This window comes from Euprymna scolopes, chromosome 1 (assembly GCF_053919585.1).
Source record: "Euprymna scolopes isolate OS-2025 chromosome 1, ASM5391958v1, whole genome shotgun sequence".
In the NCBI taxonomy this organism is placed as follows: domain Eukaryota; kingdom Metazoa; phylum Mollusca; class Cephalopoda; order Sepiida; family Sepiolidae; genus Euprymna; species Euprymna scolopes.
The window spans coordinates 76,613,855-76,630,262 of record NC_136482.1 but is presented as its reverse complement, the minus strand read 5'-3'; positions in this window follow the sequence as shown (position 1 = coordinate 76,630,262).

Sequence of the window (16,408 nt, the reverse complement as noted above, 5' to 3'; positions counted from 1 at the left end):
TAAAATTGGGATTAAAATTGATAAAATCAGATTCCTTCGTAATCACATGTGCCATTGCACCACAATAGATCAGAAAATCATTTCTGTTTATTGAAGCGTCAAACGTAAATAAACATAGAAAGGTGTGTTCGCTAACAGAGCTTCACCATATTTTTAATGAAATCACCTTTGAAAATCCTGTATTTACATCGGAAACTCTTGTGATTAGGTCTAGGTCAGCAAATAATTGCTGTACTTTTCTTAGGAGAAAAATTGCTTTTAGCAAAGTTCCGGTTTTTATTCCCGGCATGGGTATAATTTAATTTTGGTGTTTTATGTGTGCATTTTTAAAGTTCATGATATTTGTAGATTTGCTTTTTCTGTGATCATTTTTTCCGTGTTCTTGTAAATTCTGAGGGCTACCTTGAATTGATTAAAAGTCATGGGTTTTTCTTCCTGGGTTATCACAGTTGTAAATGGCTTGAAATCACTCGGTAATCTCTTGAGGACCATAGAAATTTACAGACTGCCGCTAATAACTTCATCAGACATCTTTAAAAAATTTGCAGTAGTTTCAACTCTTATAATATAATCTGTAATGGTTTCAGCTTCTATTCCTTTTAGAGAGGTCATTACAGTATATAAAGAAATAATTTTGGGGTTTCTTTTCGATAAATAATGCTTTCTCAATATGTTCAATGCTTTGCAGCCATCGTCCAGGGCTTTTCTCATTTCCAGGAATAGATTTCGGTCATCTAAGCACAGTATTAATTCAGCGAAGACAACTGCGTTCTTTTCAATAAAGTCGGGGTCGTTTCTGTTTTCAGGTTGTGTCAGCAGTACTTTGTGTAGCTTTTGAATCTGTAGACATCCTAAACATTTCACTTGCCAAAATTCGAATTTTGATTCAGGTTCATCGAAATAAAGACGCACGCTGGCCCCATGCTCTTTGGAATATAATCCATGCATATTTTCAGAACAGTTTCCGATGGTTCGTTGTTCTACGCAAGTCCTGGAGGTGACTTGTTCTCAGTAAACCGAACAGTTTCCGATAGTTAGTTGTTCTACACAACTCTGGAGGTGAGTGGTACTCAGTAGATAGTTCTCGAGTTGGAATCCAGAGAGCTAAGTTTATTCCCGTGTTGACACGAAGAAAACATATGTGAATTTTCTCCAGAAAATTTTTATATTTATGGGGCAATTCTGGTTTCTTATTAATTGGTAGCAGAACGTGAATTAATTTGATTCGTCAGTTCATAGCAGCATCGTTTATAAATATAATCTCCATTAGAAGACAAAAATATTGTAACAGTCAAATTTGATTTAAATAAAGGCACACCATAAAGACACACAGCACACGATTATATTCCTTTTCTTTATTTAAATCACTTGCTCTTTTTCTCTCATAAAAGAAAAGAGTTAAGAATTCTTTTTTAGACTTAAACAAAAATGTGACACAAACTTTAAAAGAAATGTTAAACATTCTCCAAAGTTCCTTATTTGATATTTTTACTTGTGATACACTACTGAGAATGTACAGAAATGTTTTCTCTTATTCTTATATTTTTCGATTACTTTGATACCACAAAATTCCCATTGGAACCTTACCGTCTATATCTAATTTTTCCAATCTAATTCTCTTTCAATGCTATTAGATTCGCCAATTGCCAAACCATGATAACTGTGTAGCCAGTGACATACTTTAATCATAAAAATATGGGAATCGTTGGACAGTATGTGATTATAAAAGGGCCGCTCAACAAAAACTTAGGTACATTATACTTGAATATAAAAATGAAAAACCAGCACTTTTGTTTTGTATTCCATCCACTATTAGTTGTTGAATAACCATGTTCTCATAAAATATATATTAAAATTATGGAACATATACAGTGTCCAGACACTTATTGCTAATATTCGCAGGAAAAGCAGTGTTTGTTATGAATTTTGTACAGCAGAAACATAGATAAACCCTCATTAGAGCGCGTTTCATGTGAATTATGATAAAGCAGACATCTTCCGTTATGCTAGTCAATATAACGCCATAGTACCCCAACCAAAAAAAAAAATCCTAACATGATTTTGTACTTTTCCGTTACGTTAGATCTACACTACATCACACTAAAAGTTGAACAAGATTTGAGCAAAGAAAAATGTTGAATTCCAAAAAGTAAAACATGAATTCGTCAAACGCAGAAACACGTCCATGATGTCAAGAGACCGTGGTGGTTTGAGAAAAAGGAAGCTAATTACCTTAACTGTCCAAGTATCGAATGAGGTGTAAAAATAAGCGTTGAAGCAGGAACTAGTGTTCACAAAACCTGTCAGGAATACCACATCATTAGCCCCCAGAAAGTAGGATTACGCTCATTTAGTCAAAAAGTGCCCCTATGTTTCACTAAGGAAGTAGACCATTTTACTTATTCTGTGGAACTGTAACTACGAAAATAGACCAAAAACGAAAAGAATCACAAAAGGGTTTTCTATCTGAAGACAGATGCTTTTTTTTCAAATTATATAGGTCCAGTGCAGAAAAAGGGGATGAGTCGGCCACTGCTGTTCAAAGACGGATCGCATATTTTTGTGGTGATTTTAAAGCAGCAGATTGTGTTGACCACTAGTTATTTAGAATCAACTTCCCTACAATATGAGACATTCCAAAACAATTCACGCCAACTGAATTCCCCTAACGATGAAAATGTGAAAGACTAAATATCAGCCACCAAGATGATGCATTCAAGTGTGTTTGTGAGTGTCGAATGGAAGACAATGAAGAACAGTAATGGATATCGAATCTTGCCATTAGAATACTAACGCGGTAGTAATCCACAGCGTACGGAAACTCAATGAATGCTGTTAAATGAGAACTCTTTATTCGTGGCTGAGGGAGTAATGCCGCCAAAACGATCTGACTTTAAGGGAAAACATCTGTGACATTCTTTGCGCATTCTACAATTCACCTCGAGTGGATGATGAGCACAGAAACAGGCCATTTTCTACCCTCAGTAACCCCCATCAGAACTTGTATTAAGGCAGTAGTTCTTCAAATAAAGTATTACTATTCAGCAACTAAAATTAGCGGCCGCATTAGATTTTATCTCTTAACGTTTGCGGTTCTTATTTCAACATCTGTTTCTTAGGAGGTGCACGTCCGGAAAGGTTGCAGCATCATCAAGCAATCATTGAAACGGTACACACAAGAGCTCTCGTTTTGCCTCTACAGCTTGATGTTGCTTTTAAATGCACCACTTGTATCGATCATTATTCTGATTTTCTTTTTACTTGTCTCCTCATGAGGGCAGAGTTGGGCACAAGATCGTCTTTTTTATGTGGGAAAAATCCATTTCCCCCCAAATGGGCACCGAATAGGATAAAAAAAAATGTCTCAGTCATGAAGAGTCTCTCCTACACTGATCAAGCACAGAAACAGAACAGATACTACACTGTGACCTTGATTGTTAGTTTTTCAGTTATGGAATGTGTTTCATCATATTCAGAGATAGAAATATAACACCATTAGCCGGTCACTGGTGTATGACCGGCTTCACGTATTACCCTAAATGTCTTAGAAACGGTCCCATGATGATGTGAAGATGGGTCAGTCACTAGGGCCTGAATAACAAGAAGAAAAGCATACCTGAGATGTTGGATGTGGGTGCGTGGTTCCTTCATTCTCTCAAGATGACCTCTTCACCCTGGTCGCATTCTGATTGGAATCGTCCTTCGTCGTCTTTAGAACCGCTTCGTTGTTTAATAGAAAGATTTATGGCAGACACAAGAAAACACACAACAGAACACAATCGCCATATATGAAAAATACAATAAACTATTTATTCTACAAAATGTATACATGATATACACAAAGATAATTTACATGTGATAATCTTCAAAATTATACTAACTAACCTAACAAATGATGATATGAGGGGAGTGCTCCCTTTCGTTTACGGAGAGACAGAAATATGCGTCCTTACCCCATGTTGTCCGGTAGAGGAAAGGGAATTCTGGGGTTGCCTTACTGTGAATCCCTCAACCTACAACCCAAATACCACATGACCATGCAGGGGGAGGGTGCATAAGCAACTACCAACCGTGGCACTGATATATAGTGCCACAAAAAAATTCAAAATAACTCGAAGTATTTACTTTCTCCGGATGTATTAGACTTTGACATAGTCATTCCTGATCAATACTTGTTGTTTACAAGATACAACGTTCATCATAACATTATACAATTGGACAAAAAGAGTACCTTTCATCGATTGGGGATATTGCAGCCATCACGCAGTCAGTCATGTTATACTACGACTAGAAGCAATCGACTCAAACTTCTCAAAATGACGAAGAACGATATTAAAGATTATTACTTTTCAAAGCATGTTAACCACTGCTTAGAAGTTAAGTTGGTCCCACACACATCTGATGTATGTGAGTGCAAACTGGATGTGTTTTAGCAAATGTATTTTTGCTTTTACAAGTGTACGCCAAGTTGGCAAGGCATGATGACTCTAACGCATAAGGCATGCAAATATTTGGTAAAATTATCGGCACAATTTATCATATTAAAAGAAATGAACCCCGGAGATAAAACCTGTATGTTGTCGTCTGTAGATTACTTATGGAGTTTATCGTCTAAACACAACATGCCGACTATTATAATATTTGATCAACCGTTATTTTGAAAGGCTTCTGAAATCGTGAACGATGTTATTTTTGATAGTCCATGTATGGATGTGATACTATTGCTTGGAACTTTCGATATCATTCCTGAATGTGTTCGTGTCTATGGCATTTTAATGGATGGCACTGGATCCAAGGACATCATGGAGACGGTATATGGTGAAAATGCCGTCGTACACGTATTGAGCGGAAAGACAGCGCAACGAGGATTTCGTGGCCACCTGCTGGTGGATTAGTGTCTCACGCGTCGAAAAGTGTTTAAGAGCATGGTGGATGAACCTGGATTTCAAGGGAAAATGGAAGAAATTAAGCGATTTTAATATAAATGGAGACTGTCGAGTGTGATTTAGATTCATTGTTAGAATCTGGATGATTATATAGAATCCACAACTCTTTAGCTGAGAAAAGGGATGAACTCACAAAGACCTCCAACACCACAAGACAATGGATAAATAAAAGCACATGCTACGTACAGCAAAGACACTTGTTTCAGTTGATAGACTGGAGTCTTGGGTGATGCATCAATTCGGTCTTAGAACGCCTGCCAATATTCGCAGTCGAATGCCTTGGAAGGCAACATGCAATCAATCAGAATTTCTACTCTGGGATTCAAGTACCCCGACGCGGCATCCAATACTAGGCTGGTATTGGCTCTAGTCTCATGATCGTGCAGACAATAATGCGCTCACTAAACAAGCAGGGCCCGTTTACGCCAGACAACAGGATGGCTAAACACTAGATAACTGTTTGGACATGCTATCCAATGTGTCATCACTTTAAAATTTCGCCATGCCAGATCTTATCTCTCGGAAAACGTGTGAAAAATCTGGACAATATTACAGTGTTCAACTGATAGAATTGTTTCGCAATATCATCAGAGGAATTAATGCCAACGAGGACGTCAATATGTAGGGCATTTTCAAATCTAAAGTGATATTGTACAAAACCGGATTGACAATTTGTGTTCTGCTACTTTCACAAACAGAGATTGAATGCAAAAAGTTTAGCATCTAGCAAAAACATGAAAGTGTCCGCAGATCGTTTCATTTACCAAGCGCTCCTGTTTTATATGTTTATCGTAGTCTTTCATGCATGGAGATCTTAGGCTGAATAATGCCCTATCAGTTAAACTGTGTCTATACTCGATGCCTTTGTTTGAGGGAAAAGGGCCCTTGCGTCAGGAGGGCAAACCGCAACTTGCCGAAGCAATAAAATACAATGTTAAAATAAAATCAGACAGTGGTGTACATCCAACTGTTCCAGCTACTAAGAGCAACGTACTAGACGCCTCAAATGGATGGAGGGGAGGACCAACAGTTTCTTACAGACGATAATGCGACATTCACTACCGAAAAATATGAAAGAGCGAATGTAGTGTTTGGTGGTTATGAGGTTGGGCCAAGCATAAAGGACTAAGCACATAAGAAGCGAAGTCTAAATTTTGAAATAAAGTAAGGTGAACATTACCGAGGTGACAATATTTTCTGTGAAAAAAGATGACTTTTTATTGATTAGGGTAAACAAGACGGCACTGATCCAACTAATTATGGAACGAATGAAGCAAAAATGATGTGATGTTAATAAAGCAGAAAGTGATGCTGAAGTTTAGATTGCCTGCTTTCAGACCGAAACACATTATTTGAGAATACAAAAGTTTTTTTTTTGTTCTCTTGCTATTTCATACAGATGTTTCCAAATGGTCCAAAGAAAGGTTATGCACTCTATTCCCGCTCGTCTATAATATCAATGTTCTAAAACAGTAGTTTGGTGAAGCAGTTGACAATGATTTGTCATTCCCGTATGCCTTAAGGTGTGTGCTTCGGTGGTTAGCATGTTCGGAATTGAAAAAAATATCGGGATTCCAGCGAATAATCAAAGGAGAAAAGACAATAAAATTGTTCAAAAGCATTCTCTCGACCTAAAAAAATGCAGTATGTTGTGAAAACCAATGGTTCTAAGACAATCATAACACTGTTCAATGGAGGCCTTAAAGGCTCACTGACATCGATTAGATACAATATACTCTGCAAGAGATATGCAAGGAAAATGATGTTCCTAACGCCAGAACAACTCTCTTCAATTCTGTGCTGGCGTATGGTGTTGATAAAATTTTCTGGGAAAATAGCACTAACTGAGTTGGGTTTGGAGGTAAAAGGGGACACACTTGTACAAGTGATAAAGACGAAAGTTCTGCTGCAGATTAACTAATTCAGATGATTTACAGCACATGTTTAAATAAATACAATATCCTATGATGTGGCTGCACAACGCATGGATTAAAATGTACCACAACACGTGGAGACTGCCAAAATTACATGTGTAACAATACAAAAATAATTCAGTCATAGATGATTAAGATGAAGGTGAGGAAGTGTAAACAACTTTGAAAAAACATTATGATATATGTGAATCGAGGTGACGTCGCGGTAACCAAAGTTATATTCTAAAAGGTGATTCAATCTGACTGGACACCATTTCCTGTAAGAGATTGACTCTGTAAACATGTGTAAACATGCAAGATGTATTGATTTATCATGAAAACTGACCGAGTTACTGTGTAAACGTAATGGAAAATCACTTGTAAGTCGAAAATGTTCTACTTTGAAATTTAAAGCTTTTTTATACATAAATAGTGTCCAACATTTAGTATGATGTGACGTAGACAAAATTTTATATATATATATATATATATATATATATATATATATATATATATATATATATATATATTTAATATAGCTGAATGTGTATGTGTGTGTCTGGTCACGAATAGGCTCCTATTGACTATTTTTAAAAAACTGCGTACATATAATGATAGAAGATGTATCGAGAGACAGGAATGGGTATGTTTGATCTGGCATAATGATGATTCATTAAAATAGTGGGGTCTGCGTTAGCGCCTGGTACACAACGTATGGAAATAAAAATAATTTAAAAAACGTTTACAAGTGGTTTTGATATGGATGCACATAAGAATACTTTGATGAGAATGTTTTAACTTAAATAGCGATGGTATAATAACATTGTGGGGCATGCGTTCGCGCCTTGCCTCCATACAATGGAAATAGGAACACACTTTAATAAAGACTTTTCATATCTATTTGCGTAAGTATACTTTGATAATTATCTTTCAGTTTAAAGAAATATGTTATAATAAAATTATGGAGTGTCTCTTTCACCTGACCTCCATAGAATGGAAATATGTCACAAAGTTTAACAACGTTTTTTAATATAGATCCACAGATAAATATTGTGATAAGTGTTTCAGTGTGAACAGGTATGGTATAATAAAGTATGGGATGTATCTATTTAATTTTTACTTTTCATATTTTGCTTTGGTTTTGATACCTCCAAATTCAACCTAAATTTACAACCCTTCCTTTTCATAACCTATCATACTTTCATAAATCAGAGTCCATTTTCTGTAGGCTGTTTTTGAACCCAGTCAACGACGTGTACTTTTGCTAGTATATATATATATATATATATATATATATATATATATATATATATATAATTCCTTTTTCTTTTGTGTGTATTGATATTCATATTACAAACCCTCTTTTTTATTTATTTAAAAAGACAATGCAACTTTCTTATATATGGGTTGTGGAATTGCATTCACTAGCAAAAAGATCTAGATAATTAGCATATTCTTTTAAACATTCATTTGAATTAATTTCCATATTAGTTTATTCGGTTTTCTTATGGAATAATCATCTTTAGTCCACTATTACGTGTAAGTATATTCGTGACGGTATAATTTATACTTGCATAATATTTGCGTATAAAGTTTATAGTAAACACAAAATTGTTTCTATATATATGTATGTATATGTATATATTTTTGTTTAACAAATTTTGCCTACCAAACTCCTCCTAGTGTTTGGTCTACAGACATAAAACTTAATATATAGAGTATTTTAATTTATATAAACTGCATATTAGGGTTTTAGCCCGGAAAAATCGGTGCAAGTGTGAAAATTTAAAAAAAAAATGAAATTTGAAAGGTGAAGGTCGAACGCCGGCATTACAAATGCATAACGTAGTAGCTATTTGTTCATGTTTTAACTTTAGCCTTACGGTAAAATGTTTTCATGGCCCTGTCATTGACGGCAGAGACAAAATAAATCGTGAGCTGAACATTTTCGTTTCGCTTCTCGGTGGTGGCGAGTCTTTTTTCATACTTTTTAAAGCTTTACTATATATTGCTTCAAATCTACCTCTTTATCCATCTGTCTATCTATCTATCTATCTATCTATATATATATATATATATATATATAAATGAATGTGTGTGTTTTGTGTGTCTGTCTCTGTGTGTACATTTGCCTACGCAATAAGTCTGTCAATTTTTAGTCTACAGACTCGAATTTGATATACAAGGTACTAAGTTTTGAGAAAATGTGGTTGATTTTCGGCCAGAAATTTGGGTGTTAAAGGGTCAAAGTTCAACGATTCGACCATTGAGAACTATACCGAACTCCTCCGACGATTTGGGGTCGAAAGACTTGAAATTTTGATATAGGTTCCTTGGACATAGATCTAACTTAATAACTTTATTTGCGCGCAAAACAATAAATATTAAGGGGTCATAATAAGGATCAAAGTATAAAAAATGCGGTTTCTACCTAATTACTCATTTGCAATTTTACATAAAGGGTACTCACGACAGGGCAAGGTTTTTAATCAGTTTGGGGCGAAATTTTTTAGTTACCAATATATAAATGTATGTATATATGCTAGTTCATGTCTGCCTAAGACTCTCAAAAGCGACGACGGATTTTACCAAGATCAGTATCGTTTTGAAGTTCGATCTTTCATACGACAAAAATCGAAAAATTGCCTAAACACATTAACATCTTCACCTTATACTAGGCATTTTTCTACAGAGGGCTCGGTTTTTTCGCCGATATTTTTTAAAGAATATCCTTTCGTTTCGATTGTCTAGCCTTAATGTAAACATAAGTCATTTCAGGTTTGGTTGTAGTCGTAACTGCAAAGCCGTCAGGTTTTTCCCTCCGTTCTTTTCCTCCTTCGCCGTACGGATTCGAGCCTGCCTTCCCACTATCACTTTTTTTTTTGGTCAACATACACATCCAAACACCCAAGAAACGCCAGGCTGAAATACTAGTATATCTATAAAAGTGAAAGTGGTTGTCTGTCTGTGCACATTTCCCTACACAAAACTATGTCAATTTTCAGTTTACAGACTCGAAATTTAATATTCAAGGTACTGAGATTTGGGAAAATCTTTGTAATCCATTTTCGGTCAGAAATTTGGTATTACGAGGTCAAATTTCAACGATTTTACCTTTGAGAACTTTACCAAATTCCTCCGCCAATTTTGGGTCGGAACACTTGAAATTTTGGATATAGGTTTTTTGGATATGGATCTAACTTAATAGCTTTATTGTAGCCCAAAACAGTACATGTTAAGGGGTCATAATAGGGGTCAATTTAAAATAGAAATTGACCTCTGCGGTCTCTACCAAATTACTCAGACAATTTCTAGTTTAAAAATTTGATTTATCGGTGTTTTCACCGATATTTTCAAAAGTCATCCTCTCCTTTCGATTGTCTAACCTTAATTTAAACGCACGTGCCTTTCCGGTTACGCGGTGGTCGTAACAGCAAAGACGTCGTGTTTTCCCTTTCTTTTCCTTTGTGGTACGAGTTCGAGCCTGCCTTTTTACTACAACTTTTTTTTTTGTTTAATATACACCTTCAAACACCCGCGCAACGCCAGGCTGAAATGCTAGTATATATATATATATATATATATATATATATATATATATATATATATATATATATATATATATATATATATATATATATATATGGGGTCAAGTGGTGGCAGAGTGTTGGTATGAAGCTTGATTATTTGTCACGCTGTTCTCCCCTTTCTCTACGTACTCAAGTTTGGAAGAGGGAGAATTAAAAACATCTTGTTTATTGCCGGTCTTTTAAATGTGGATATAGACTGCTGTAATGTCTGCATAAATGTCAGTCTATGACTTATAATGATATTCTTATTTAGGGTATCATTGATTAAGATCAGGATGTATGTTAGACAAAAGATCGATCATTGAGCGAGAGACTATTTGTAATAAGTTTCAGGTTTCTTCCCATTGATGACTCTATTCAGAAAGCTGTTACAACGGATCCGGTACACAGCTAAAACCTTTTGAAATAGACATTTATTCTAAACCGTATTTGATATATCAAGAGATATATACTAGAAACCTCATACAATGAAATTACTATTCCTCTGATAGATTACACCCAGAGTATCAAAATGTATAGCTTGTCACTCAGATTTTGCTAAAGTCGTTGATAACTAATTACTATGGTTTCGCGCAACTTAGTTTGCAATTACTTATCAAATGTTTTCTCTCTAAATACACAAGTTCACACAGACACAAACATGTGCACCCACACACACACACACGCACACACACACACACACACATATATATATTATTGTATTCAATTCAGGCAAACAAAATTACCACAAGTCGCTACGATAAATTTACTGTTTTAGTCTTTTAAAATGTTGCCAGGCGACAAGAAACCTATGGTATTTTGCAAAGTCAATCATTTAAGCACGACAACTGCGTACCATCAAATGAGACCAGAAGTGCTTTGTCGGTTTTTTTTAAGACGGAAACAATAAATTTATTGTAGGTAAATTTGCTTATCAAAATAGGATAAAACAATATATTGCTCGTTTTTTTATTTAGGCACTATTTACAACCCCGTTAAAATTTAATGAGTATTTTTAGACTATATATATCTATAGATATATATTTGTGTGTGTATGTATGTATATATATATGTATATATATATATATATATATATATATATATATATATATATATAATACATTCTCATTGTCACTGTATCTTTCCAGCGTTGCGTACCTCATATTAACATTTGTTAAGCAATGTAACAGCACATCTATTTTAAGAAGAATAAGTAGGCTTTGAAAGAGATGTAAGTGTATTTTTCATGAAAAACATACATTATAAACCAACCTTTTGACAGATTTTCTTTAAAAAACGTTATTCCATCACGCAGTGTTTTATTGGGATAAAAGAAATTAATCTAGATTAACTTTTCCCCCGGTAAAAAATGATCAATGTATTTATTCTAGCCATTTCCCCCACGAAATCCGATAAATTCCACTTTGTTTAGATTAGATTGCTGCATCGTCACGTTTTCTTTGTTTTGATTTATTTTTAGTGCTTTTTCGCTTTGTTAGTTGCACACCGTTTACGTGCTGAGGATTTAATTTAATTTTCTGTATATCGCATAGCAATGCTTCGCCCTTAAATTCTAACGCACATGCACTAACACACACATACACATATATGCACACACATATAGATATGTGTGTGTTTAGGGATATATATATATATATATATATATATATACATATATATATATAGAGAGAGAGAGAGAGAGAGAGAGAGAGAGAAGGAGAGTAAGAGAGAGGAGAGGGAGAGTGAATGTTGATGAAATCTATTGCATAATTACCGGAATTTATCTTACAAGTGTTAATTGCAAGGCTACCCGAATGTGTAAATATCACGAAAATAGAAACAAATACACGGGCAACATCCGTAATTAGGAATTAAGTAATATTGTCTCATACACCCATATGGACAACCCTTGTAAACTCTATAGTTTCTCAAAGAAGGAAACGTGAAAATTCAACGGCCAGTGAAAGCGCTGATTATCAGATATTTTAAACTAGCCGTAACCGCCCGGACCCGTGGTGTTGTGGCTGAGTCTGGTTGACGCAAGTATTAGGTTGATTTGTATCACACAGAGACACGCACACGCTCGCACCCACACGTCGACACACACACACACACTCGCGCGCACACGCTAACCCAAACGCACACACACGCGAACACACACGAACACACAGGAAAACGCACACACACACAGTCGCGCACATACGCTAACGCATACCCACACACACGCTCACACACTAACACACACACGCACACACACACGCACACGACTTGTACACGCATGCACATGCACAGCTACACATACGCACGCACATATATACTCATACACACGGACACACACACACGCACACGCATTACGAATAAACAAATAGAAAAACACACCCACGCGCATACCCACGAATGCAAAAACATACAAATGCAAGACACTTACAGACACGCACATTACGCACGCATGCACATACATACACAGATATACACACAGTTTGCAAATAGTTAAGAGTAGTAGGTGTAAATGCTTTAAAATCATACATAAAAACATTTGAAATATATATACATATATATATACTGTCAATTTCTTGTTATGATTAAATGTTAGAGTAAAGCAATATAGGTAACTGTGTAAGTTTTCGGCAATACCCGGGTCTCATCTATATTATTCGCATCATCCGTTTTATTTTTTTTTTATTTTGCGTAAAAAAAAGAATATCAGTCAAAGAATACATTAGAACGTTTATGAAGTAAATAAACTGTCAATTTTTGGTTTGTCAAAAACTATGGTGTCAGCTATATTAATCGCTTAATTCTTTGTGTTTTCCTTTTTATTGAACGCAAAAGAAAGAGTGACAGCCGAATAGTCAGTAATAGAAAGTTTAAAGGTTTCCGAATTATACATGAGGATATATTTTAAGTAAATTATTGGCAGTTCTTGATTCGTTAAAATTCGGGTCTTTCTATATCAATCGCTTAATCCGTTGTATTTATTTATAATTAGCATCACTACAGAGAAAATTTTAGTAAATCAAACGTAAAAAAAGAAATGTTGCAATCAAACAATGTAGGTCACTGTGTAAGTTTTCGGCAAAATCTGGGTCTCGGCTATGTTAATCGCTTAATTCTTTGTATTTTTTTTTGTTTAGCGTAAAAACTGACAATTTTTATCAAATAGTCAGTAATAGACAGTTAAAAAGCTTCCAAAGGAAACCATTCTAATCAATTAGCCAGGAATATACAGTTTAAAGATTTTTTAAGCATGCATAAGAATATGTTTGAAGTAAATCAGCTGTTAGTTTCTAATGCGTCGAAATCCGGGTCTCCGCTATAATAATCGCTTAATCCGTTTTATTAATTATATAAAAAAGAGAATTTTTGTAAATCGAATAAAGACAGAAAGATTTGATGTAACTTATAAATAAAAGATGAAGTAATTGATTATAAACATATGCCGATGTGTCAAAACACTGTATTTAATAAGTGACGCTATATTTGAAACTTTCTGGAGCGTTATTTTGTAATAAGGTTTAGATTCTGGAAGGCGAAATTGTTAGTTGTAAGCCAATGATTATTTGGCAGAATGTGAAAAGGGAGAAATTATTATTTTTTAATTTGGAAATGGAAAGACTATGGTATGTATATGAGTATAGGATCCAGTTTATAAGGATGCAACCCCAGATATGTCGAAAGTTCAGAATTCCTCCTTATGATGAGTAAGGGTGATATAAGGATTTGCTATTTAGCGGGAAAAATAGGAACTACTTCCTCTGTAGAATGTTGTGAATGTGATGATATTGCTTCTAGGATGTAATGTAGGATTTTATTATAACGAATAAATGTGGCTAAAATAGCGTTCTTAAGTTACATGAGATAGTGACTAATCTTCTAGACATAATAAATGTGTATGTGGCATCTGTTGTTGCAAACCTACGGTACTTTGGTTCAGCGGGGAATTTCTGCAATCAAAATATTATATAGATGTATTGCAACGCTTGTTTGAGCAACGGAAAACCTTGAACATCACTTAAATAGATATTGTATAGCATGGAAATAACCAATTCTTCTTTCGCCCTCTGCCTTTTTCTCTTTCACCCTCTGTCTCTCTGTCTCTCTGTCTCTCTCTCTGTACATATATATTTATATATATATATAAATTTATATATATATATATATATATATATATATATATATATATATATATATATATATCATGTGTAATATATGATGTAATCACAATAAACCTCCTATGTCTTGTCCCGAATAAAGCCACATAATGAATTCACTATTTTTCTTGGGTCGTACCAGTTACGCGAACTAAAAATATATCTCTTAACATCTAAGTAATTGATGCTATTTTAGAAATAAATATTATACGCTGGTTCTGTAATTAAATGGATTATTCATTTTATTTTGATCCACCTCCTCTCATCGCACGAGTTGATGAATTGTAATTACTCTCAATCCATTGGATTTGACGGAACCTGTTCTAATTAGAAACGCCATTCTAATTAAGGATTTAATTAATCATTTGGAAAGGGAACGCCCTTTGATAGCGTAACCGAACTGCGCCTCAATAGATGCAATTGCATAATACGAAATCAAAATGAATTTAGAGGCTAACATTAAGAAAAGCATTATATAATATAACTGAACAAGGAAAAATATTCAGATATGTTAAATGCATGTTGGCTGACTTTGTGACAGATTATAATCGTATGTATTAAACCTCTTTTTAATATGTCGCAGAATTGAAACATAGATTGAATGAATAATACTATCGTAGAAATAACCTCGAATCTTTCAGGACATGTAACACCCTGTATTAAAAACTGTAGGTCGTAAATACGAAAAATCAAATAGCATATATAAAAGCACAAAACCGTGTCATTAGTAGGACTCTGGCAACAGCATATTCTTTTCCTTTATCTTTGATTTTAGGTATATGTCCATTTATATCTTATATGTTTTTATTTAGAGTGATATGAACCTCGGTTTATTAATTGTGTCTTACTGTGTCCGATATATACTCGAAGGTAAACACAATGAAAAGAATATGCTGTTGTCATAGTCTTAGTTAATACTGTAGAAAACGTTATCACTCTGAAGGTATGGCTAAAAAGTTATATAATATATACTAAACCCTATTAACGAATCTGCTTTAAGAAATTCTTACGTTTCTGTATTTTTCAAGATTAGGATTAATTGTCTGTATTTTTGAGATTAGGAATAATTCCTCGGACAACTTTTATCATTTTTAGTGCCCTTTTAACAACGTTTGAGTCGATGTAATCTGTAATCTGTTGGTTACTGCAGATGTCTTATGATAGCGATAAAATATACTTTGCAACCATTTACAAAAACGATTGCAGATGATTATAAATATTCCAAACAATACACAAATGTGTTTTAAGAGCTTAAACAGTTTCAATAGTTTACTCGAAATAAAAGTGTATGCAAGATTCTTGTACTGGCTGTACCATGACCGGTAGTTTAAATAACACGATCTCTTGTCCTCTTAAGATTTCATCACAAATTTCTAACATCATCGCCTTCTCACAGTTATTCATTTAAGGGTGTTATTCAGCCATTCAACAGGACCTGTGGCTTACAGACACCTCAGTTAATACAAATGCATTTTGAAACTTATAGAATAAATAATATTAAAAAAAAAAACGATTGTTGACTTGAAAGACATCTTTTTTATTTTCACAAGCATTTGTAGAAAAATTTTAGATGCCACATAAATGCATTATTAAAGAAACAGAGGATATTAGCCATAGGTTATATTATTATTTTGTAAATTACATAATAAGGGTTTCTAAAAGAAATGCCTCCTATTTTTTATTCAGCCTAAATCGATCAGCGAGGATTGCAAATTTAACAGTTATGATGACTGAACTAATGCATTAATGAGCTGCAACTTGTCTGTCTCTGTTGGAGATATTTTTCGGTATTAAACTCTGAAAAACAAGCATTTTTCATATTTCTGTGT